Source organism: Macrobrachium nipponense, chromosome 18, assembly GCF_015104395.2.
Source record: "Macrobrachium nipponense isolate FS-2020 chromosome 18, ASM1510439v2, whole genome shotgun sequence".
Classification (NCBI taxonomy): domain Eukaryota; kingdom Metazoa; phylum Arthropoda; class Malacostraca; order Decapoda; family Palaemonidae; genus Macrobrachium; species Macrobrachium nipponense.
This window is the reverse complement of record NC_087211.1, coordinates 76,438,101-76,465,526: the sequence shown is the minus strand read 5'-3', so window position 1 is coordinate 76,465,526 and position 27,426 is coordinate 76,438,101. Positions and strand designations below refer to the sequence as shown.

The 27,426-nt window shown below is 38.8% G+C and overlaps 1 pseudogene; it reads right to left on the bottom strand.

The window, feature by feature from the left end:
• Positions 1 to 301: 301 nt before the first annotated feature.
• Positions 302 to 27,426, bottom strand: part of LOC135196655 (uncharacterized) — a 49,575-nt pseudogene continuing 22,450 nt past the window's right edge.

The following is a 27,426-nucleotide window of genomic DNA, read 5'->3' as shown; positions in this document are numbered from 1 at the left end:
ATACAAAATACAGAAAGGCTGTTACACCCGACATGAGACTGGCTATTACACTGAGGTATTTTACAAGTGGAGATTCCTTTACGAGCCTCATGTACACCTTCAGGATATCGAAGCAGACCATCTAAGCTGTGGTTCCTGAGGTCTGTGAAGCTTTGATCTCAGCACTGGAAGGGTATGTTAAGGTAAAATAAGAAAACCAGAAGTATTCACTGTTTTACTCTCTCTCCCTCTCTCTCTATGGCATTTAAGAACAATATGAAAGATGTGTTTACTAGAAAAACATTTATGTAGGAATCATATTTTAATCACAATAATTACTACATGAGTTTGGGGAAGGAGAGCAACTTTGTGTAGAGGCACCATTTGGGGCGGTAAAGTACTGTGGGATGCCTTGCAATGTTGGCACAGGAAACCCTGAATACCTTTGTCCTGTATATGAAGTTTGTGGGGTGAACTGAGCCGCACCCTCCCCAAAGTACCCCATTTCCAGGTTGAAAATTATTTCCATTAATTTTTTATGCTGAGGCTATTGATACCTCGCGCTTACCTTCTTCCGCATCATGGCTCTCAGTGTTATGGGCAAACATTTTCACCGAACACATGATATTTCATCCCATTGAGGTGGCATGTTGTGCTAGAGACTTCATCAAGTGAAATGCTTCTTTCACTTGTCAGCAGGCCTTTTAGCTGACGAACGACAGGGCGGGAAAGCGCTCTGAGGTGTTTCAGCTTGATGTGAACTCTCAATTACAGCATCAGTTTCTTGCTCAGATTCAACTTCAGCAACCTGAAAGAGAAGAGAAACACTTATAAATATCGTTGTTGTTGTTGTTGCTGTTGTTTTTGTTGTTATTGTTTTTGTTGTTATTATTTGTTGCCAAAGTTCCTACAATTATATTGTTTTTAATATCATCATTATTGTCATAATTATTATGCATTATTGTTAGAATTATTACTATTCTCATTATCATTATTTCTATCTATCATTATTATTGCTGTTGTTTGTATTGTGACTTACTGGTGTTAATATACTCATTATTTTCAGATGCCTGCTACGGAAGAAGAATGGATTGCAGCAGCAAATGGGTTCTCCCACAGATGGAAATTTCCACACTGTATTGTTGCACTGGATGGGAAGCACGTTCAAATACAAGCTCCAAAGAATTGTGGAAGCCTTTTCTTTAACTACAAAGGGACACACAGTATTGTACTCATGGCGTGCGTAAATGCAGATTACCAGTTTATATATGCAGATGTAGGGTGTCAAGGCAGAATTTCGGATGGAGGTGTGTTTAAATATACAAGTTTGTATGAGAAAGTAGAGCAGAAGCGGCTCAGGCTACCACCAGACCAGCCACTTGCAGAGGGACGCATTCCTGTGCCATACATGTTTGTTGGAGATGACGCCTTTGCTTTATCACGTTACTTACTGAAATAATTTCCTGGAAATCTAGATAGGTCTTTAATTACAGATTGTGTAGGGCTCGGAGGATAGTAGAAAATGCGTTTGGAATTTAGCATCTAAGTTTAGTGTTTCTAAAACCTATTGCATTACACCCAGACAAGGTAGAGAGTGTTACTCTATCATGCATGTATTTGCATAATTTTCTACGCAGGAATGTGGAGTCGAGAAATGTTTATTCACCACCCGGTACGATTGACTCGGAAAATGTTGATAATGCCAGTATAACTGCAGGATCATGGAGTGCAGCAATGAATGAAGGTGAAGGGTTCATTGATTTGCAAAATATACCACGAAGGAGTACTGTGGATTCACGGGACATAAGGAAGGAGTTTCGAGATTACTTTCTCTCACCGGAACGAAGTGTTCCTTGGCAGGGTAATTATGCGTAGGGCATGTTAGGTTAAAAAGGCTGCCTGTAAATGTACCTGTAGATGTCTGCTGAGCATTGATAAGATTAAATTGTATACATAAATGACACCTATTTTTTTCCTACTTTTGCAACAGTTATTATGTTAGGATAATAATACTAATAACAGATATTATGTTATGGTAATAATACTACTAATAATATCAGCTTACCTATCTCTACATAAATGAGATCTATTTTTTTACCTGCTTTATTAACAGTTATTACGTTACAGTAATAATACTAATAGCAGTTATTATATTACGGTAATAATACTAATAGCACTTATTAAGTTACGGTAATTGTAACATCACCTTACCTCTCTCTCTGGTGAATTTGTTGACCGGCTTCCTCTGGATTCTTGGCCTTGCAGCAAAAACAGGAGGGGCTCGTAACCAAACCATGAGCACTTCTTTGGGGGAACTTCCACTTCTTTTCAGTGAAGTCAGTTTTTTAGGGCTGTTGCCTCGTATAGTAAGGCGCCCTGTGAGGTTATGTTAGACTTGCGATAATCTTACGCTAAGTCGGTTGGTTCTGACTTCCATACTCATTGGAGTGTCTTGGGGTTTGATGATAACTTACGAAGTCCATATCTTCTTTGGTTATGACGACGGAGATGTGTTAAACTCATGACAATAGTTATAAGTTCATTTGATCTCTTTCTGATGTGAGGTTCTAGTAGAAAACACTGAGTACAAAAATACATCTATTCTTCTGAGATTACAAGATGAAATTGTACAAGTCTGCCAATGATGATCGCTGATTGAATTCTACATGATGAAGCTCAGATAAAAATGGACAAGTCTTCTAATGATGATGGCTTGATCGCTTCTTCCAATGATGATGGCTAATTCAATTCTGACTACCATCTCGGTTACAAATCATAAAGGAACCAGACAGTAGCTCGAACATATGAACATACATACAGGTGACATAGATTACAAATCACGTAGGCCGTTTGAATTATAGGTCACAGTGGTTGCCTCAAGTAAGACGCTTGGGCTATAGTTTACAAACAAATGAATGACTACAGGTGACGGCACTAGACACTGACTGATTAGAACACGTCATCTTAGCCTACTTTATCGTATACATCATCTTAGCATACTTTATCGTATCTGGTCTGATCACATTCCTGCAAGCAATCTGGTTGACCTCTTGGGTCACTGGTTTTAATTAATCATAGTTTTAGTTTTTTTTATATATATGGAATAACATTCCATATTTTTATTATGCAACACTTACATAAATGCTTGGTCGCCTACAAAACCAACCACTGAATATTACTCAAGCTTGACTTGCATTTGACTTATAGGAGTGTGATACAGACACTATGGTGAATATATATAGATATATAGGCACGTGATATATACTGATACAGTTTTTCACTTCATCTCATTAAGATACATATGCTACAGAAAATACTAATGTACTCTGATAATTGCATAGCATAAAGATTAACATGATAAAAATCATATTTTAACTGATAAAAATTCATATACGAAGTGATAAAAATTATTAATTTTTATGCTAACTGATTCATTAATTTTTATGTTAACTGATTCATTGACCCATATACTAACTGCAGTTATTGGTAAGATAAAAGGTAACAGATTGATTATAGGCTACCTGATTTATTTATACATATACGAGGGGTGACCCAAAAGTAACCGGAATTGTGTCATAGAATTTTATTCAGTTATTGTTACATGTTTACAGTCTTATCACCTTCAAAGTATTCTCCATTTGAAGCAATGCACTCATCCAGACGTGTTTTCCAGTGTTGAAAGCAATTCTGGAACTCTTGTGAAGTTATGGCTTTTAATGAATCCGTCGTTTTCTTCTGAACCTCTTCAACGTCTGCAAAACGTTTTCCTTTGAGGGCTTTCTTCATTCGGGGGAACAAAAAGAAGTCACAGGGAGCCAGATCGGGTGAATAGGGAGGGTGGGTAAGTGGGGTCATGCCATTCTAGGTCAGAAACTGTCTCACACTCAAGTGCTGAAGCGTTTGCGAGATTCCGTGAGACGGAAACGCCCCGACCTGTGGCAAAGTGGAGGGTGGTGGCTTCATCACGACAATGCACCAGCGCACACCGCCTTGAGTGTGAGACAGTTTCTGACCAAGAATGGCATGACCCACTTACCCACCCTCCCTATTCACCCGATCTTGCTCCCTGTGACTTCTTTTTGTTCTCCCGAATGAAGAAAGCCCTCAAAGGAAAACGTTTTGCAGACGTTGAAGAGGTTCAGAAGAAAACAACGGATTCATTAAAAGCCATAACTTCACAAGAGTTCCAGAATTGCTTTCAACAGTGGAAAACACGTCTGGATAAGTGCATTGCTTCAAATGGAGAATACTTTGAAGGTGATAAGACTGTAAACATGTAACAATAACTGAATAAAATTCTATGACACAATTCTGGTTACTTTTGGGTCACCCCTCGTATATATGGATTCATATAATTATGATCAATATATGTGCACTTTACAACTGATTAACATAAATGAATAATCTAAGTGATTAATCTAGGTGCGCTTTAAATAGACTCCTAGTGCGTACACGCACAGATATATTTCGATTCTGTTATTTATGATAATTTATATATAGGATACATGATACTTTATATAATAGGATACATGACCGAGGTTATACCCACTGCACATTTAACTAGCGTTCGAACAACTTTTCGTCCATTACACAGTTCCAGACAACCACCTATAGCCAAATGAAATGGCCAATTCCAAATGGTTAAAAACAAGGGGAAATTGCCTGGGCAGGGTCCGACGTTCTATTTTGCACCCATACTTGTCCTCTGTATCCTATGCCATACGAATACGTTCGCGATGAATAAAACCATCCCCAGCATGAGTCCTGCGCCAGCAACGTAGAGTTGAATATCCTCTTTGGTCGTAATTGTCGGAAGTATGTCCCTTTGTAGTCAATTTCCGCCGGAGCATTCCGCATTAAAAACGAGATTAACGACGGGATACGGGTGTCGGTCCAAGAAGTCCACGAAATAAGCTTGTTCACTTATGATAGTACTTATTCCCTTCACATTGTAGTCGTCCGCAGCGACGAACAGGTTTTTGAAGTTGCGATGTGAAACTCTCGTACTGCAGGGTACTGTAACCAGGTTCCGTTAATCAGCCTGTAAGTGAAATTATACTTGTCACAAGGCAAAGTAAATTCAGACAACATCCAAATACGGGAGGGAGAAAGCCATTAAGAAACCATAATTCGCTGATACTTGATATTTTATGGAATTCAAAAGTCAGCTGTACAAACTTTTTTATCCATGGCATTATAACAATGAGTGAACCTATCCAGGTCTCTGATGACTGTAAAAATATCCATAATAACAGATATCAATACGAATCCCAAAGAAAATTTGATATTATTGGTAGTAAGTTACTAGACAAAGAAGTGGAAAACGGAGCTATTTGTAAGATTGCCAGGCAACATAAGAGTCAAAGAGAATATTAATCATTGATTCTGTAATTCTCTATGCTTACTGAAATTAAGCTGTGATAAAATCCGATCCTATGTGCCCCCAACAAAAGGCTCATATTCAATTTTCTTGCACGCATCCTCTGAGGTTAATTTTTTTAGGCAGATGCTACGAAAGAACCCACTATGTAACTAATTTCTATATAAACTTTGGGTTTTTCAAGAAATTGTGACATTTTCCCATGAATGTGATTTACTTGAATTGTAATAGGCTATTTTTGCAAATAAATTTTTCATACCCATGACCTGATACTTATAAGTGTCCGTTTACCAATGTCATAAGCTGATTTATTGACTCTAATTGTCTATGAGGTTCAGAAAAAATTAATTCATTTTGATGTTATAGAAATTCTATTTGCTTATTTTGTTCATTAATTTTAAAACAATTGCGATTCCTTAACTAAAGTTGCATTGCAATGCGGATAAGACACTTGTACCTAATGACCTACGTTGCCCATGAGAAGTTCGTGTTAAGCATTCCACCCCAGTTGACTTGTTTTGTAAGTACACAACTACAGATGAAGCCTGTGCAAGCAGATAATTGGGGTTAAAAGGAACAATGATGATTCGGCAAACGCGCCAGGCACCTTCAGGACTGATGACCTCATCACTTGGTAGGAGATTGCTCTCGGCCAGCTTAAAAGTTACGTTACTTGCTGTAATAAATACGACTTTAGTACTTTCAAATGATATTTTTTGTTTTAATACTCCACCCACACGAGAAGAATGTCTGAAAAAAAAAACAGTACTAAAATTGAACAATATAATATTAGTTTCACGTTGGGGATCTGCAAGATTGTAAAATATATGTAATTATACTTATGTGAAATTAGATATTCCATATTCAAACTAATGAAAAGGGTTTCCATACAAATTTTATATATACTATTTACCCTGTAAGATCCATATAGGATTATTCACATAGATATACATTTTCACTTCTAGACTTCCTGACTTTAAATTTTTTTTTTTTTTCATTGACTACGAATATAAACTACCGGGACAGACAATATGCCAGTAGGTTTTGATATGTGTTTGAACTTTTAGCTTATTTGTCGTTAATATCCCTAGAATACTGAATGGACTACTAAACTAAAGCGTTAAGTTAGAGTTCAAATCTTTACGCATATATATTTGGATATTTTATAAACACTTACTGCATATGGTTACGTTTTGCTTATTGATTTTATCGTGATTCCTTTTTTATTATAATTTGTAACCCTTCCAACTTCTTACGGAGTATATTATATCGACTCCACTTGTATCCATACTGTTTTTATATTTGATAAATTAATGGTTGGCCTGATTATGTGGAAAAGTGTTCTAGCGGTGTACTGTATAAGGCTACTTGCAGTATCATTTCTATAGATACAAGATATGAATGATAAAGGTATTTAAAACCGCGAGAACCGCTATAATCCAGTTCGGATCCAATATCACGAGTGTAACTCGTAAGACATTGACACTTTCTTATTTATCCATTCTACCAAACCGATTGACTCTGGGTGATAAAATATAGTATTGGTTTTCTTAATGGAAAGGAATTCACACAACGAGTTAAGGAAATTATTATTGATTTACACCACCCGAGTCAGAGATTATCATGTGTTGAATTCCATGTTTACTGATTTAGCACTCATAAATATTCCTAGCGCACTCAATTGCGGTGCTTGTTTTTTAGTGCTATTAATTCTATATAATGTGTCAAGGCAACAACTATTAACACTAAGAGGTGTTTATTTCCTCTGTCAGACTCGTAACTCTGTTAATAATTCTACATGTATTCTTTCAAGGATTGATTTGGTAAGGGATAGGCCCCTAAACTGACAGGTGTCTTTGTGCGTCCCTTGTTTTCATGACACATGTTACAATTAGTTGTGTGCTTTTTATATCTGTAAGCATTGTAGGCCAGTAAAATAGTGATTTGGCTTTCTGTAACATAATAGAGAACCCTGGATGACCATGTAATGGATTGGAGTGCAACGAGTTTAGGACGATTGGTATGAAAGAGATTAATACTACTACCTGGTCGTTAGTCACCTGGTGTGTTCTTTGGGTTTTCCTCATCACGGACCTACATATAATATTATATTTGATTACATAATTCTGCTACACATACTTTAAATATACTTTTGCTTTAGGGTTTCCATTCGAAGTGTTTATTGTTTTGCTTAGCTGCTGACCTTGTTTTGTTCAGTTTGTAACAGTTCAGCGCTCCAACCCAGGTATTCAATGTTCATGATATCTTGGGTTAATGAATTTTCTTGTTCAGATATGGTTTTAATAGACACAGACAAAAACGAATTTTATTCACAAACAAGTTAACTGACGTTAATAGACAGACAAAATAGATAATTATATTTACAGCTAAGTTAGCTGTCAGCCGAGGTTAACAGACAAACAAAAGCTAATTATATTCACAGACAAGTTAGCTGAAGTTAACTAACACAGACAAAAGCGAATTACATTCACAGACAAGTTATCTGAAGTTAACAGAGAAACAAAAGCTAATTAAATTCACAGACAAATTAGCTGACGCTAACTAACACAGACAAAGGCGAATTCCATTTCACAGAGAAGTTAGCTGACGTTAACAGACACAGACAAAAAAGTTAATTACATTCACAGACAAGTTTGCTGACGTCAACACACACAAAGCGCATTACATTCACAGCCAAGTTAGCTGAGGTTAACAGACAGAGACAAAAGCTAATAGCATCCACAGACAAGTTAGCTGAGGTTAACAGACAGAGACAAAAGCTAATAACATTCACAGACAAGTTACCTGAGGTTAACAGACAGAGATAAAAGCTAATAACATTTACAGAGAAGTTAGCTGAGGTTAGCAGACAGAAAAAAAGCTAATAATATTCACAGACAAGTTACCTGAGGTTTAACAGACAGAGACGAAAGCTAATAACATCCACAGACAAGTTAGCTGAGGTTAACAGACAGAGACAAATGCTAATACCATTCACAGACAAGTTAGCTGAGTTTAACAGACAATGAGACAAAACCTAATAACATTCACAGACAAGTTACCTAAGGTTATCAGTCAGAGACAAAAGTTAATAACATTTGCAGACAAGTTACCTGAGGTTAACAGGCAGAGACAAAAGCTAATTACATTCAAAGACGAGTTTGCTGAGGTTAACAGACACAGACAAAAACAAAATAATCTCTGTATTGGCAAGATGTCAACTGCAGATTCTGTCATTATCTTTATATTTATTGCTGATATTTTACTTTTTCATTATTACTGTGAATACCATCAAGTTAGCCCTCTGGGCCTGACTACTGTGACCACCTAAGGTCTCTAGTTGAAATTTAAGTTATATAATCTGTGCACTAACTGTTATAACTCTAAATGCGTTTTTTTCTCACCAATATTATTACTGTTATTACCAGTATTATGATTACTATCTTTTATGCTACCTCAGCTATTTTGTGGATAAGTGCCGATTATTCATTTTTTATCATGTCTCATGTATCATGATTGTGTATGTTACTGTCTGTATTTTGTATATTCCATGTATATGGCCATAAGATGAAATAAAGGATATTATTATTATTATTATTATTTTTTTTTTTTTTTTTTTTTTTTTTTTTTTTTGCTCTATCACAGTCCTCCAATTCGACTGGGTGGTATTTATAGTGTGGGGTTCCGGGTTGCATCCTGCCTCCTTAGGAGTCCATCACTCTTCTTACTATGTGTGCCGTTTCTAGGATCACACTCTTCTGCATGATCCTGGAGCTACTTCAGCCTCTAGTTTTTTCTAGATTCCTTTTCAGGGATCTTGGGATCGTGCCTAGTGAGCTCCTATGATTATGGGTACGATTTCCACTGGCATATCCCATATCCTTCTTATTTCTATTTTCAGATCTTGATACTTATCCATTTTTTCCCTCTCTTTCCCTTCAACTCTAGTGTCCCATGGTATTGCGGCATCATGAGTGATACTTTCTTCTTGACTTTGTCAATCAACGTCACGTCTGGTCTATTTGCATGTATCACCCTATCCGTTCTGATACCATAGTCCCAGAGGATCTTTGCCTGATCGTTTTCCATCACTCCCTCAGGTTGGTGCTCGTACCACTTATTTACTGCAGGTAGCTGATGTTTCTTGCACAGGCTCCAGTGGAGGGCTTTTGCCACTGAATCATGCCTCTTTTTGCACTGGTTCTGTGCAAGTGCCGGGCATTCACTTGCTATGTGGTTTATGGTTTCATTTTTCGTATTGCACTTCCTACATATAGGAGAGATGTTATTTCCGTCTATCGTACTTTGAACATATCTGGTTCTTAGGGCCTGATCTTGTGCACTGTTATCATTCCTTCAGTTCTTTAGCTCTCCCCTCTGTAGCCATTGCCAATTGTCATCGCTGGCTAGTTCTTTAGTCTGTCTCATGTATTGTCCGTGCATTGGTTTGTTGTGCCAGTCCTCTGTTCTTTCTTTCTGTCTTTCTCCTGTCTCCGTATATTTCTTTTTGGTGTCTTCGTCTGCTTTTATTAGTCCTTCTTCCCATGCACTCTTTAGCCACTCGTCTTCACTGGTTTTCAGATATTGCCCCAGTGCTCTGTTTTCGATGTTGACGCAGTCCTCTATACTTAGTAGTCCTCTCCCTCCTTCCTTTCGTGTTATGTATAGTCTGTCCGTATTTGCTCTTGGGTGTAGTGCTTTGTGTATTGTCATATGTGTTTCCTGGTTTTCTGATCTGATTGGGCTGCGGAGTTCTAGAAGCCTTCGTCCATTCGACTATTCCTGCGCTGTATCTGATTACTGGCACTTGCCCATGTGTTTATGGCTTTTATCATATTTCCAGCGTTGAGTTTGACTTGAGTATCGCCTTGAGTCTCTGCATATATTCTTTCCTGATCGTGTCCTTCATCTCTTGGTGTTTTATTTATCTCCTCCTTCCATTATTCCCAGGTATTTGTATCCTGTCTCATCTATGTGTTTGATGTTGCTCCCATCTGGTAGCTTTATCCCTTCAGTTCTCGTACTTTGCCTTTTGTATGTTGACTAAGGCGCATTTTTCTATTCCAAACTCCATCCTGATGTCCCCAGATACAATCCTTACAGTCTGGATTAGGGTATCTATTTCCTTGATGCTCTTACCATACAGCTTGATGTCGTCCATGAACATCAGATGGTTGATTCTGTTGCCTCTTTTCTTGAGTTGGTACCCGGCATCCATCTTCTGTAGTACTTTTGTCATGGGAATCATGGCTACTACGAAGAGTAGTGGGGACAGTGAGTCGCCCTGGAAGATCCCTCTCCTGATATTAACCTCTGCTAGTCTTATTCCAGAGCTTGTAAGTATTGTATTCCAGTTGCGCATTGTATTTTTGAGGAAGCTGATGGTATTTTCCTCTGCCCCATATATTTTCAGGCATTCTATTATTATTATTATTATTATTATTATTATTATTATTATTATTATTATTATTATTATTATTATTATTATTGACGCTATGCTTTAATGTTGGATATTATTATAAGCACAGGATATTGTCATTACTGCAAAAGGTAATGAGAAGCGTATCCTAGAGAGAGAGAGAGAGAGAGAGAGAGAGAGAGAGAGAGAGAGAGAGAGAGAGAGAACCTTAGGTATTAACAAGACTGCATAACGGTCTTTTATAACAAAATGAGAGAGACAGAGACAGAGACAGAGACAGAGACAGAGAGAGAGACAGAGAGAGAGACCTTACCTTACAAACCTTGCATCTTGTTCGGGTTGCCCCAGGTCCCTCAGTGTGAGGCACCTCTAATGTCTACCAGAGAGTTGCTAGTACATCTTCCGGTATATTTTGCATCTTCCAATCTTGGATGATCTGGGATGCAGCTTAGATATTTGTCGAGCTTATTCTTAAACACATCTATACTCAGTCCTGATATATTCCTCAGATGAGCTGGCAACGCATTGAATAGACGCTGCATTATCGATGCTGGTGCGTAGTGGATTAATGTCCTGTGTGCTTTCCTTATTTTTCCTGGTATAGTTTTGGGCACTATTAATCTACCTGTGCTTGCTCTTTCTGATATTTTTAGCTCCATGATGTTTTCGGTTATTCCTTGTATCTGTTTCCATGCCTGAATCTTCTATTCTAGCTGTAAAGGACCTTTGTACACTCTCTATTTGTGCAATATCCTTTTGATAGTGTGGGTACCATAACATATTGCAATATTCAAGTGGACTACGAACGTATGTTTTATAAAGAATAATCATGTGTTCAGCTTTTCTTGTTTTGAAGTACCGTAACAATATTCTCATTTTGCTTCACATTTTGCCAGTAGAATTGCTATTTGATCATTGTATAACATGTTCCTATTCATCATCACACCAAGGTCTTTAACTGCTTCCTTATTTGTGATTGTCTCATTATTATGTCCCCTATATGCATATAGCTTTCCTTCTCTGTCTCCATAATTTATTGATTCAAATTTATCAGAGTTAAATACCATCCTATTTACCTCTGCCCAATCATATACTTTGTTAAGGTCTCTTTGTAGTGCGTTCCTATCTTCATCACAAGTAATTTCTCTACTTATTCTTGTGTCATCGGGGAAACTACTCCCTACCGAGTCCTTAACATTACTGTCTATGTCTGCAATCATAATAAACTGTAATGCAGCTAACACAGTACCTTGTGGCACACCGGATATTACCTTAGCTTCATCCGATTTCTCATCGTTTGCAATAATTATCTGTTTTTAGTTGTGTAAAAATTATTTTAACCAACTTCCTACTTTATCCACCATATTATGTTTTCTAATCTTCTTCACTAATATATTATGATCTACCTAGTCAAAAGCTTTTGCAAAGTCTAGATAAATCGCATCTGTTTCATTTCCGCTTCTCATATTTTTGTATATGTTCTCACGGTGGACTAACAGTTGGGTTTGTTACTTTTTCCGGGTACGAAACCGTGTTGTCCTATATCAATCAAGGAATAGAGCATACTTGACTTTCTGCAGAGCCGGTCTTCTAGATTATTTCAACAGAATTATCTTCTGGAATCCCTCTGGTATCCCTCTGGAGTCCTTCTGGAGCCCGTCTTGTGGGCTTCTAGTATCCCTCTTACCCTGAGAGTTCATCCACCGAACAGCCATTCACTCTCCTCAGAAAAGTTCTTCTGCCTACCAAGATGGGGGAATCTCGCCAGCCATTGACTCTTGCTAGGATAGTCTGTTGAACAATGGATGGCTCTCACTGGGTAAGAGTTCCTCTGCCTGACCAGGTGGTTGGGAAGATCCCTGGCCATTGCCTCTCACCCTGACAGCTGATCCTCCTGCCTCCTAACAACTGTTGGATCTCATCCTCAGAATAAAGACATCTGCAAGAATAGATCTAGATATCCGTCTATTTGCCCACTTTGACAGAGATCTTCTATTAGAAGTCTTCATCAAGGGACAGAGCATACTTGACATTCTGAAGAGCCGGTCTTCTAGATTATTCCAACAGAATAACCAGAAGGAAGAAATATGCAAGAATAGATCTAGATATCCGACTATTTGCCCGCTTTGACAGAGATCTTCTATTAGAAGTCTTCATCAAGGGACAGAGCATACTTGACTTTCTGCAGAGCCGGTCTTCTAGATTATTCCAACAGAATTATCTTCTGGAATCCCTCTGGTATCCCTCTGGAGTCCTTCAGGAGCCCGTCTTGTGGGCTTCTGGTATCCCTCTTACCCTGAGAGCTCATCCACAGAACAGCCATTCACTCTCCTTAGGAAAGTTCTTCTGCCTACTGAGGCCAGCCATTGACTCTCACTAGGATAGTCTGCTGAACAACGGATGGCTCTCACTGGGCAAGAGTTCCTCTGCCTGACCAGGTGGTTGGGAAGATCCCTGGCCATTGCCTCTCACCCTGACAGCTGATCCTCCTGCCTCCTAACAACTGTTGGATCTCATCCTCAGAATAAAGACATCTGCAAGAATAGATCTAGATATCCGACTATTTGCCCACTTTGACAGAGATCTTCTATTAGAATTCTTCATCAAGGGACAGAGCATACTAGACTTTCTGCAGAGTCGGTCTTCTAGATTATTCCAATAGAATAACCAGAAGGAAGACATCTGCAAGAATAGATCTAGATATCCGACTATTTGTCTGCTTTGACAGAGATCTTCTATTAGAAGTCTTCATCAAGGGACAGAGCATACTTGACTTTCTGCAGAGCCGGTCTTCTAGATTATTCCAACAGAATTATGTTCTGGAATCCCTCTGGTATCCTTCTGGAGCTCGTCTTGTGGGCTTCTGGTATTCCTCTTACCCTGGGAGTTCATCCACCAAACAGCCATTCACTCTCCTCGGGAAAGTTCTTCTGCCCACCAAGATGGGGGAATCTTGCCAGCCATTGACTCTCACTAGGATAGTCTGCTGAACAACGGATGGCTCTCACTGGGTAAGAGTTCCTCTGCCTGACCAGGTGGTTGGGGAGATCCCTGGCCATTGCCTCTCACCCTGACAGTTGATCCTCCTGCCTCCTAACAACTGTTGGATCTCATCCTCAGAATAAAGACATCTGCAAGAATAGATCTAGATATCCAACTATTTGCCCACTTTGGCAGAGATATTCTATTAGAAGTCTTCATCAAGAGACAGAGCATAATTGACATTCTGCAGAGCCGGTCTTCTAGATTATTCCAACAGAATAACCAGAAGGAAGATATCTATATCTGCAAGAATAGATCTAGATATCCAACTATTTACCCGCTTTGACAGAGATCTATTAGAAGAGTCTTCATCAAGGGAAAGAGCATACTTGACTTTCTGCAGAGCCGGTCTTCTAGATTATTCCTACAGAATAACCAGAAGGAAGAAATTTACAAGAATAGATCTAGATATCCGGCTATTTGCCCGCTTTGACAAAGATCTTCTATTAGAAGTCTTCATCAAGGGACAGAGCATACTTCACTTTCTGCAGAGCCGGTCTTCTAGATTATTTCATCAGAATTATCTTCTGGAATCCCTCTGGTATCCCTCTGGAGTCCTTCAGGAGCCCGTCTTGTGGGATTCTGGTATCCCTCTTACCCTGAGAGCTCATTCACCGAACAGCCATTCACTCTCCTCAGGAAAGTTCTGCCTACTGAGGCCAGCCATTGACTCTCACTAGGATAGTCTGCTGAACAACGGATGGCTCTCACTGGGCAAGAGTTACTCTGCCTGACCAGGTGGTTGGGAAGATCCCTGGCCATTGCAAGAATAGATCTAGATATCCGGCTATTTGCCCGCTTTGACAAAGATCTTCATTGAGAAGTCTTCATCAAGGGACAGAGCATACTTGACTTTCTGCAGAGCTGGTCTTCTACATTATTCCAACAGAATAACCAGAAGGAAGACATCTGCAAGAATAGATCTAGATATCCGACTATTTGCAAACTTTGACAGAGATCTTCTATTAGAAGTCTTCATCAAGGGACAGAGCATACTTGACTTTCTGAAGAGCCGATCTTCTAGATTATTCCAACAAGAAACCAGAAGGAAGACATCTGAAAGAATAGATCTAAATATCCAACTATTTGCCCACTTTTACAGAGATCATCTATTAGAAGTCTCCATCAAGGGACATAGCATACTTGACTTTCTGCAGAGCCGGTCTTCTAGATTATTCCAACAGAATAACCAGAAGGAAGAGATCTGCAAGAATAGATCTAGAAATCCGACTATTTGTCCGCTTTGACAGAGATCTTCTATTAGAAGAGTTTTCATCAAAGGACATAGCATACTTGACTTTCTGCAGAGTCGGTCTTCTAGATTATTCCAACAGAATAACCAGAAGGAAGACATCTGCAAGAATAGATCTATATATCCGACCATTTGTCCGCTTTGACAGAGATCTTCTATTAGAAGTCTTCATCAAGGGACATAGCATACTTGACTTTCTGCAGAGCCGGTCTTCTAAATTATTCCAACAGAATAACCAGAAGGAAGATATCTGAAAGAATAGACCTAGATATCCGACTATTTGCCTGCTTTGATAGAGATCTTCTATCAAAAGTCTTCATCAAGGGACATAGCATACTTGACTTTCTGCAGAGCCGGTCTTCTAGATTATTCCAACAGAATAACCAGAAATAAGATATCTGCAAGAATAGATCTAGATATCCGACTATTTGCCCGCTTTGACAAAGATTTTCATTGAGAAGTCTTCATCAAGGGACATAGCATACTTGAACTTTCTGCAGAGCCGGTCTTCTAGATTATTCCAACAGAATAACCAGAAGGAAGATATCTGAAAGAATAGATCCAGATATCCGACTATTTGCCTGCTTTGACACTTTGAAACAGAGACGTTGAACAGGAGAATCCTCTATTAGAAGTCTGCATCAAGGGACATAACATACTTGACTTTCTGCAGAGCCGGTCTTCTAGATTAATCTAAAAGAATAACCAGAAGGAAGATATCTGCAGGAATAGATCTAGATATCCGACTATTTGCCCGCTTTGACAGAGATCTTCTATTAGAAGTCTGCATCAAGGGACATAGCATACTTAAGACTTTCTGCAGAGCCGGTCTTCTAGATTATTCCAACAGAATAACCAGAAGGAAGATATCTGCAAGAATAGATCTAGATATCCGACTATCTGTCCGTTTTGACAGTGATCTTCTATTAGAAGTCTTCATCAAGGGACAGAGCATACTTGACTTTCTGCAAAGCCGGTCTTCTACATTATTCCAACATGATCATATTCTGGTATCCCTCTGGTACATCCCTCTGGTGGCCTTCTGGGATCCTTCTGGTGGCCTTCTGGAGTCCTTCTGGTGGCCTTCTGGGGTCCTTCTAGTGGCCCTGTGGCCCTCTAAACAGCTGTTGGCTCTCAAACTGAGAGCTGGTCCTCCTTCCTCCAAACAGCTGTTGGTTCTCTCAGAGAATTGGTCCTCCTTGACTTTCTGCAGATGCAGGTCTTCTAGATTATTCCAACAGAATAACCAGAAATAAGATATCTGCAAGAATAGATCTAGATATCCGACTATTTGCCCGCTCTGACAGAGATCTTCTATTAGAAGTCTTCATCAAGGGACATTGCATACTTGAACTTTCTGCAGAGCCGGTCTTCTAGATTATTCCAACAGAATAACCAGAAGGAAGCAATCTGCAAGAATAGATCTAGATATCCGACTATTTGCCCACTTTGACAGAGATCTTCAATTAGAAGTCTGCATCAAGGGACATAGCATACTTGACTTTCTGCAGAGCCGGTCTTCTAGATTATTCCAACAGAATAACCAGAAGGTAGATATCTGAAAGAATAGATCTAGATATCCGACTATTTGCCCGCATTGACAGAGATCTTCTATTAGAAGTCTTCATCAAGGGACATAGCATACTTGACTTTCTGCAGAGCCGGTCTTCTAGATTATTCCAACAGAATAACCAGAAGGAAGATATCTTTAAGAATAGATCTAGATATACGACTATTTGCCCGCTTTGACAGATCTTCTAGTAGAAGTCTGCAACAAGGGACATAGCATACTTGACTTTCTGCAGAGCCGGTCTTCTAGATTATTCCAACAGAATAACCAGAAGGAAGATATCTGAAAGAATAGATCTAGATATCCGACTATTTGCCCGCTTTGACAGAGATCTTCTATTAGAAGTCTGCATCAAGGGACATAGCATACTTGACTTTCTGCAAAGCCGGTCTTCTAGATTATTCCAACAGAATAACCAGAAGGAAGCAATCTGCAAGAATAGATCTAGATACCGAATATTTGCCCACTGACAGAGATCTTCAATTAGAAGTCTGCATCAAGGGACATGCATCTTGACTTTCTGCGAGCCGGCTTCTAGATTATTCCAACAGAATAACCAGAAGGGACGAAAGAATAGATCTAGATCCGACTATTGCCCGCATTGACAGTCTTCTATGAAGCATCAAGGGACATAGCATACTTGACTTTCTGCAGAGCCGGTCTTCTAGATTATTCCAACAGAATAACCAGAAGGAAGATATCTTTAAGAATAGATCTAGATATACGACTATTTGCCCGCTTTGACAGATCTTCTAGTAGAAGTCTGCAACAAGGGACATAGCATACTTGACTTTCTGCAGAGCCGGTCTTCTAGATTATTCCAACAGAATAACCAGAAGGAAGGTATCTGAAAGAATAGATCTAGATATCCGACTATTTGCCCGCTTTGACAGAGATCTTCTATTAGAAGTCTGCATCAAGGGACATAGCATACTTGACTTTCTGCAAAGCCGGTCTTCTAGATTATTCCAACAGAATAACCAGAAGGAAGATATCTGAAAGAATAGATCTAGATATCCGACTATTTGTCCGCTTTGACAGAGATCTTCTATTAGAAGTCTGCATCAAGGGACATAGCATACTTGACTTTCTGCAGAGCCGGTCTTCTAGATTATTCCAACAGAATAACCAGAAGGAAGATATCTGAAAGAATAGATCTAGATATCCGACTATTTGCCCGCTTTGACAGAGATCTTCTATAAGAAGTCTGCATCAAGGGACATAGCATACTTGACTTTCTGCAGAGCCGGTCTTCTAGATTATTCCAACAGAATAACCAGAAGGAAGATATCTGCAAGAATAGATTTAGATATCCGACTATTTGTCCGCTTTGACAGAGATCTTCTATTAGAACAGTCTTCATCAAGGGACAGAGCATACTTAAGACTTTCTGCAAAGCCGGTGTTCTAGATTATTCCAACAGAATAACCAGAATGAAGACATCTGCAAGAATAGATCTAGATATCCGACTATTTGTCCGCTTTGACAGATCTCTTCTATTACAAGTCTTCCTCAAGGGACAGAGCATACTTGACTTTCTGCAAAGCCGGTCTTCTAGATTATTCCAACATAATCTTATTCTGGTATCCCTCTGGTACATCCCTCTGGTGGCCTTCTGGGGTCCTTCTGGTGGCCTTCTGGGGTCCTTCTGGTGGCCTTCTGGGGTCCTTCTGGTGGCCTTCTGGGGTCCTTCTAGTGGCCCTGTGGCCCTCTAAACAGCTGTTGGCTCTCAAACTGAGACCTGGTCCTCCTTCCTCCAAACAGGTGTTGGCTCTCAAACTGAGAGCTGATCCTCCTTCCTCCAAACAGCTGTTGGCTCTCAAACTGAGAGCTGGTCCTCCTTCCTCCAAACAGCTGTTGGCTCTAAAACTGAGAGCTGGTCCTCCTTCCTCCAAACAGCTGTTGGCTCTCATCCTGAGAGTTGGTCCTCCTGCTCCCTATATACCTTAGGAAGAACTAATACTCAAGGGGAATTGTTGCCATGTGCCTGGGGGAGGCACTTACTGGCTAGGGGACTGGGTGTCAGGGGGAACACTTATAGTGCCTGGGGGGAGGCACATGCCTATTATAATTTCCCTTGAGTGGAAGTTATTTCCAAGGTTTTGGGAACTCGATATTGAGCGAAATGTGTAGCTCAATAATATTTGTGTGAATTGTGAGTCACATTCACAAGTTACTTTTACTTGTGCAATATATATTAAGCCACCAATACAGTATAACAGTGAATTCCATATATCTTGGAGAGAACTAACACTTTGGGGAAATTATAATTATCATCAAGTGCCTGGGGGAAGACACTTTCAAATCATAACTCTCCTTAGGTGAAAGTTTTTCCCAAGGTTTAGGGAACTCGACAGCACACCATATTTGAGGCTTAATATTTCGCAAATCATATACTCGGCATCTGCAGATAAAGCCACTCACACACATTACACAAACAAAATCCCATTTCATTGGTGGGATATTACTAGCCACCTTTTCACAAAATAATTTTTTTAGGTGGGAATATCACTATCCACCTTTAATGTTTTTCCATAATCACAACACTAAAATCAAAATTATTTTCCTTACAAAACTTAATACTAATTCACTTAACACTAGATATTTTTTTATTTTTCAGTTTTATATTTTTTGGAGGATTTTGTGTTTTAATTATTTTTTTGTTTTTCTGGTGGGGCTATCACTATCCACCTTTGCTGGTTTTTTCCATATTTACAACACTAAAATTAAATGATTTTCCTTGCAAAACTTAACACTAATGAACTTAAAACTAATTTTTTTCATGTTTTTTATTCTTTTGGATTTTGTCTTTTATATTTTTTTAGTGAGGATATCGCAATCCATCTTTTCTATTTTTTTTTCATAATAACAACACTAAAGAGAAATAATTTTCTATACAAAACTTAACACTAATGAACTTAACACTAATGAACTTTTATACTTTTTTTGGATTTTGTGTTTTATATTTTTTTGGGTGGAGATATCACTATCCAACCTTTCTTTTTTTTTTCTACATTCACAACATGCACACAAAACTTAATACTATTCCTGTTTCTTCCACCAGGGCCCAATACGAAGCTCTTCTTCATCAAATCCAACTTTCTTTTGTCATCTCAAAAGAAATCTCCCAAAGTGGCTCCTCGTCTGGTCCTACCTGGAGCTCCTCCCTGTCCCTTCTTTCCTTTGGTCTGGACGATTTCCTGGACCTCGTGAAAGAAGGCGACGACGTCCTTCTCGTTTCCTCTGACGGTGCAGTCGTTGGAGGTTTCATCCTTCTTGGGGCCTTGGAAGACGACTTTGTGCTCGTTAACCAGCCTCTTGATATTCTGTCCTCCTCGGCCAATGACCATGGCTCGTCCCTCGCTGTCTAGGACGATTCCGTAGAGGCGATCTCCTATCCGGGTTAACCCTGGGAGGATTTCCTCCTGAGGGAAATGCCTTCCTCCTTGCTTGGGCACAGGGGGCTTCATGGCTTCTCTTATGTCTAGACAGGCGTCCTCGACATAGTTCAACTGGCCTTGTATGGTGATGAAGCCGTCTGTTTTCTTGTGGACAATAATCCTGACATTGTTGATCTTCTCGATCCTCCTCAGGTTATCTCCTTTGGGGCCGACCAGAAGTCCCTTGTATTGGGCGTCCACTTCCAAACGGTACTGGCCTGCCCCAATTCGACTCAGTCCTTCAGTTGTGATGTCACAACTTCTTACGCTGAGTTCTTCGAGGAGGAGACAAAGGTGGTCATAGGCCTTTTTCACTTCTTTCAGATCTCCTCCTAAATAGCCTATCTCTCTCCTGTCTTCTTCTTCCGGAAGAATCAGGTTCACTTTGAAGAGGCTCTTGACTTCCTTAGCCCCTTGTCCGTTGAGGGCAAGAAGAAGACGTCTGCCCTCAAGTCCTAAGTCGAACTGGTACCAATCTAAGCCCACAAGTTTCAGGTCGTTTTCCGTTGAAAAGTTCAAGATGTCGTCAATGATTTTCGATATGACTCTTCCAGCTTCCTGGGCTTGCTTGAGAGGGCCGAAGAAACTGATGTAATGACGCTCATCATCTTCGTCAGGGAGGTAGATGGCCACGTCATGTTCCCTGACAAGTTTTCGAAGGGTTAACTCTCGTGGTCCTAATATGGCCTCCCTGAATTGCTGATCAACTGTCATTACAAAATCTTCTCTTCCCACTGCAAACAAACCTTTCGATACTTGAGTCAGTTCGCTGATGTCGAACACCTTATCCACTCGGAATTTTATTTCCTTGTAGGACCTGTTTTTACAACATTCCTCTTGGGTCCTGTGAGCTGGACCACCTTCGAACCATCGTTGAGGACGTTCATGACGACCCCGTGGTCCTGCCTGGCCAACTTGGCAAATTTCCCTCCTTTGCCAATAATCTGTCCTAAGTCTAGGTCTTTCTCACACTGGAAGGAGAAGGTTTTTCCTCCACAGTGTCTAAGGGGTCCGCATCTTGTGGGTCTTGTTTTCCAGTTATTTCCAGGTCGTGTTGGCTTAGGGTTGTCTACAAGGCCAGTGGGTTTTTTTATTGAGTTTCCAACGGGGGCAGTACTTTCCTGTTCAGGAAGAATCTTTGCCATGTTAGCATAGGACATCTTTTCTGGTTCTTCCTGAATCCTTGCCTCCGTTCCTTGAGATTCATTGTCCTTTTCTTCTGGGGGAGGAATTTCTTCATTTTCTTCCTGGACATTTTCTTTGTCCTCTTCTTTCAGGGTGAGATCATGTTCGCCTTTTTCTTCTAGAGGATCCTCTTGAGGACCTCTTTCCTCTTCCTTGTGTAGAGTCTGGGATTGGTCCTCTTCTTGTTCTTTTGCATGATCTCTTTCCTCTTCCTCTTCTCGAATCAGAGTAGCTTCCTCTTGATGATCTGGTTCCTCCTCCTTTGCTACAGTATTAGCTGGTTCCTCATGAGGAACTCTTTCCTCTTCAGCCACTTCTTTTCCTTCATTAGGAAGACGGTTTACCAGCCTGGGCACAGATTTACGCAAACGTCTTCTCACGGCTCCCTGGCCTTTGTCTTCTGGAGCCTCTAGAAGCGATATGCCAACTATGATCTTGTGCCTCTCCTCTTCAAATTCCCAGTCTTCTTCGTCCTCAAAACTTTCTTCTTCACTCTCGAATTCAAAACTTTCGTCTTCGTTTCCGTCTTCGTCTTCGTCTTCGTCTTCCTCTTCCAGCCATTCCTCCACGATTGGGAAAGTTCTGCGTTGCACGATGATGAAAGTCTGCTTTTTCTCCTTCTTCTCAGGCTGACGACCCCTCTTGAGGATTTCAGCGAAATTCAATCCCTTTTCAGGCTCTTGTACCGAGTCCTCAGGAGGGGGAGCGAGTACTTCAGTACTGAGGTCTTCTTCGGCGTCAACTTCGTATCCTTCCCTCTCGTACTCGTCAAGGATTTCTTGAACGTGTACGAAGGCCATTTCGACGCGGTTTTCAGCGCCTTCCAAATGGCCAACTTCCTTGATGTCGTCTTCGGGAAGGACGAGGCGGACGTTGTAGAATTTGGTGAACTCCTGGACCTCTCCTGATATTTTGCTCAGAATGCCCTTTTCCTTCTTCGATAGTGGGAATTCATACAGCTCTCCGCAGATTAATTTAATTTCCTTCTTTTCCTTCGGAGGAACGTCTTCAACTTCCTCTTGGGGCTCCTCAAGGGGAACCTCGTCGACTGCTGTCTCTTCTTGGTCAATTTCAGATTCGTCAAGACTTATAACTTCTAGGTTAGAAATTTCCAAAATCTCTTCTTTCACCTCCTCCGTTTCTTTCAGTTCTCCTCCGTACTCTTCTTCTCTCTCAGTCCTGTCTCTTTCCTCAGTCTCTTCTCTCGAGTCCGTCTCCTCTTCTTCGACGTTTTGTATTGATACTTCTGGGTTAGGAATTTCTGAAATTTCTTCTTTCACCTCGTCCATTTCTTCATCCTCGTCTGCGACGTCATTTGTCCAGATCTCTTGAATCTTTCCAGCCATTTTCTTCGATTCTTTGAAGCAGAGCATCGTAATGGCAGCGGTGGTAAGTAACAGGAATATTTTGGGCCAAAAAACGAAGTCATCCACACTTCGAAGAACCTCCTCAGCAGCTGTTGTACCCTGATCACCTCGGAGGGCGTTGCTCACCAGGGTTCGCAAGGGTCCATCGCAGGCAGACAGAGTCGGCTCCTCGTATCCAATAAGACTTGAAAGTCCAACAGAGTCCAGAATGAGATGCAGAATGCGGCGCACTCTGTGTTCTCTCCTGAACGCCATAAGAATTTCTCGAGCGGCATTACAACAATGGAACTCCGTCTCAAGAGACGTCCTCCATGTGATGCCACCCGCCAATATGATCCTGATTAGCAGCACGAAAGCAGCAATAAAAGCTTCTAATGCGTTATTAACACACTGGAAAATCATTTTTACTAATGACACAGATACAGACGCCTTTCATTATGCTTAACTTTTTTTTAAGCCATCTGGTCTCCAGGATTGACTTCTTCTCCGAGATCTGAGAATTCAGATCCCTGGAGACTGCATTGGGGGAGGGGACTCAATTGCATCCTTCATCACGAAGGATTCGGAGCTGCTTCGTAGCTTTAGGCGGAGAGGGGAAAGTCCTCGAGGATTGATGACGTCACTGAAGTTACTGCGACCTCCGGAGGACTCGGAATTCTCATTTGTTATTCCTCGAAGACATGATTTTAATTACTGAATTTTACTTTTAAAACTGAAGCTTAAAAAATATCTCGCTTTTCCTCAAGCCTTCATGCAATAGTTTTGATTAATCATTTAAAATATTTAGTTTACTTACATTATCTTCTGCTATACCTTCTTAATTTCAAAGTAATGTCAATGAATTTTTTTGTATTTATACACATTTCTCTCTAATTGATTTGACTTCTTTACTTTCATTTCATTAAAGCGACTCCTCTTAAAATAAAGGAATTCGCAACAAAGAAATTAGTTTTATGAAACTGAATCCACTTATTGTATGTATCGTATGTTCCAGCTTCTCAGTTTCAAAGTAATATAATTTTAATAAGGGTTATCAGATCGAGTCAGTTGGTGATCATTTTCTGGTTCCTCCGTGTTCAGCTATTTAAAGGATCTTATACATTTAATCGTTTCTTTAGGAATGAATTAGTTTATAGTTCTTGAAGTGAGCGTATGTATTCATGGTATGGTCAAGGAATTCTATTTATATATGAACATATTATTGTATATAGTTCTTGAAGTGTTTGTAAGTATGCATGTATGTATGTATGCATGTAAATGAATTCAATTTATGCATGAAATATTCATGCATGTAGTTCTTGAAGTGCTTGTATGTATGTATGTATGTATGTAAATTAATTCAATCTATGCATGAGATATTCATGCATATAGTTCTTGAAGTGTGTGTGTGTGTGTGTGTGTGTGTGTGTATGCGTGTATGTATGTATGTATTAAGGAAACGTGAGATAATAGTAAATAATGGTTATATAAAAAAGAACCCATAATTCGGGGACCGCAAACGAAATTCTTGATGCCGTTATATATAATATATATTAATATATATAATATATAATAAACTAAATACGTTTGAGTATCGAATACTTTTAATAAGATATCAAATGCTTTCACGGAGTATCGCAAAGAGTACCCTACACTTTCCAATGGGTCCCCATGAATTATATGAATGGCTCATCAATATATGGCCGAACCTAATTAAAAAGTGATTAATTGTGGGAAGGGACGCCATATCACGTCATTAGTTTTCTCATTCTCTGCAGTAAACATTTGACTTATGATTAAAACAGAACTATTAAAAGTACCGTTCCCCATAGATTTAGTCCTGGAAAATTAAGGAAATATATTTTCTTTTACCATGTCATTATTATTTTCTTACGCAGCTTTCTATATATTATAGGATATATATATATTATATATATTTTATATATAATATCTATATATTATATAAACTTTATCTTTGTATATATATATATTATATATATATAGATATATATATATATCTTATATATAATCTATAATATATATATATAGATATATATATATATAATATATATATATAATATTTATATAATATATATATACCATCCGTTTCAATGAAGGTCCTTCCGTTAGAAAGTTGGTATTAATGCACAGAATAAATTGAGTAAGAGATAAAGTTAATATATATATATATATATATATATATATATATATATATATATATATATATGTGTGTGTGTGTGTGTGTATATACACAAAACGCACACACACATACACATATATATATATATATATATATTAGGGCTCGTGCCTTGTATGATAAGGCGCCCTATGAGGTAATGTTAGACTTGCGATAATCTTACGCTAAGTCGGTTGGTATTGCACTTCCATCTTCAATGGAGTGTTTTGGGGTTTGTAGATCACTTACGAAGTCGGGATTATCTTCTTGTTTATGACGATGATGTGTTAAACTCATGGTGAGGAGGTTCTTGTAGAAAACACGAAGTATAAAAATATATATTCTTCTGAAGTTTTACATGCTGAAGATCAGATATGATTGTACAAGTCTTCTAATAACGATAGCTTGATCACTTCTGCCAATGATGATGGCTACTTCTGTTCTCTCTACATGATAAAGCTTAGGTAAAGAGATACAGGTCTTCTAATGAAGATAGCTAACGCTGTTCTGCCCGTCTACCATCTCTGTTACAAGTTATGAAGGAACAGACATTAGTTCGAACATATGAACATACATACAAATGACATAGTTTCATACGAACACACAATCAAAATGAGACACGCTACAGATCACGTAGGCCGTTTTGAATTATAGGTCGCGGTAGTTGTCTCAAGCAGGGAGCTTGGACTAAGGTTTATAAACAATTGAATGACTACAGGTGACGGCATGTTATCTTAGCCTACTTTTATTGTATACGTCATCTTTAGCGTCTCTAGTCTGATCACATTCCTGCAAGCAATCTGGTTGACCTCTTTAGTTTTAGTCTTTTATATATATGGACTAACATTCCATATTTTTATTATGTAAACACTTACATTAGCTCGGTCAGCTACCAAAACCAACTACTGAATATTACTCAAACTTGACTTGCATTTGACTTATAGGAGTGTGATACAGACACTATGTGAATATATATATATATATATATATATATATATATATATATATATATATATATATATAAGAAATAAAGTAAAAAAAATTCATGGTGTACATGAATTGATTCAAGTAATAAAATATAAAACAATGATATTGGTAAATAATAGTGATCACGTGATATATAATGATACAGTTTTTCACTTCATTTCATTAAGATACATATGCTACAGAAAATACTAATGTACTCTGACAATTGCATAGAATGAAGATTAACCTGATAAAAATCATATTTGAACTGATAAAAATTTCCATATATGAATTGATAAAATTATTAATGTTTATGCTGATTGATTCGTTGATTTTTATGCTAACTGTTATATATCTGATTCATTAATTCATATACTAACTCATAAATAACTGCAGATATTGGTAAGATAAAAGGTAACAGATTGATTATAGGCTACCTGATTTGTTTATACATATGTATATGGATTCATATAATTATGATTAATATATGTGCACTTCAAATAGATTCCTATTGCGTACACGCAAAGATATATTTAGATTCTGTTATTTATGTTCATTTATATAATAGATTCCTATTGCGTACACGCAAAAATATAATTTCGATTCTGTTATTTATGATCATTTATATATATAGGATACCTGAGCTTTTAATATATATGGATCATGACCGAGGTTATACTACTTCACTTTTAACTAGCGTTCGAACAACTTTTCGTCCATTACACAGTTCCAGACAACCACCTATAGCCAAATGAAACGGCCTATTTCAATGGTTAAAACAAGGGAAAAATTTGCCTGGGCGGGTCCAACATTCTATATTGCGCTCATACTTATTCTCTGCATCCTAAGCTACACGATTACGTTCGCGATGAATAATCAATCCCAGCACGAGTCCTTCGCCAGCAAAGTAGAGTTGAATATCCTTCGGGTCGTAATTGTCGGAAGTATGTCCCTTTTGTAGTCGATTTCCACAGCCGCCGGAGCGTTCCGCATTAAAACGAGATTAACGATGAGATACGGTGTCGGTCGAAGAAGTCCATGATGGTGCTTATTCCTTTCACATTGTAGGCGGTTGTTACTCGACTGCCGTCGTCCGCAGCGACGAACGATTTTTTTGAAGTTGCGATGTGAAATTCTCGTACTGCAGGATACTGTAACCAGGTTCCATTAATCAGCCTGCAAGTGAAATTATACTTGCACAAGGGCAAAGTAAATTCAGACGACATCCAAATACAGGGGAGGGAAGAGAGCCATTTAGACCAGACTTAACCCACATGAATCGCTGATATTTTGGAATTCAAAAGAGAGCTGTACAAACTTTTTTATCCATGGCATTAACAATGAGTGAACCTATCCAGGTCTATGATGACTGTAAAAATATCCATAATTATAAAAAATAAATAGATATCATTACGAATCTCAAAGAAAATTCGATATTACTGGTAGTAAATTACTAGACAAAGAAGTGGAAAACGGAGCTATTTGTAAGATTGCCAGGCAACATAAGAGTCAAAGAGAAGATTAATCATGATTCTGTATTTCTCTATGTAACTGAAATTAAGTTGTGATAAAATCTGATCCTATGTGCCCTAACAAAAGTTTCATATTCAATTTTCTCGCGCGCATCCTCTGAGGTTAATTTTTTAAAAACTTTATTAGTAGGTAGGAGAT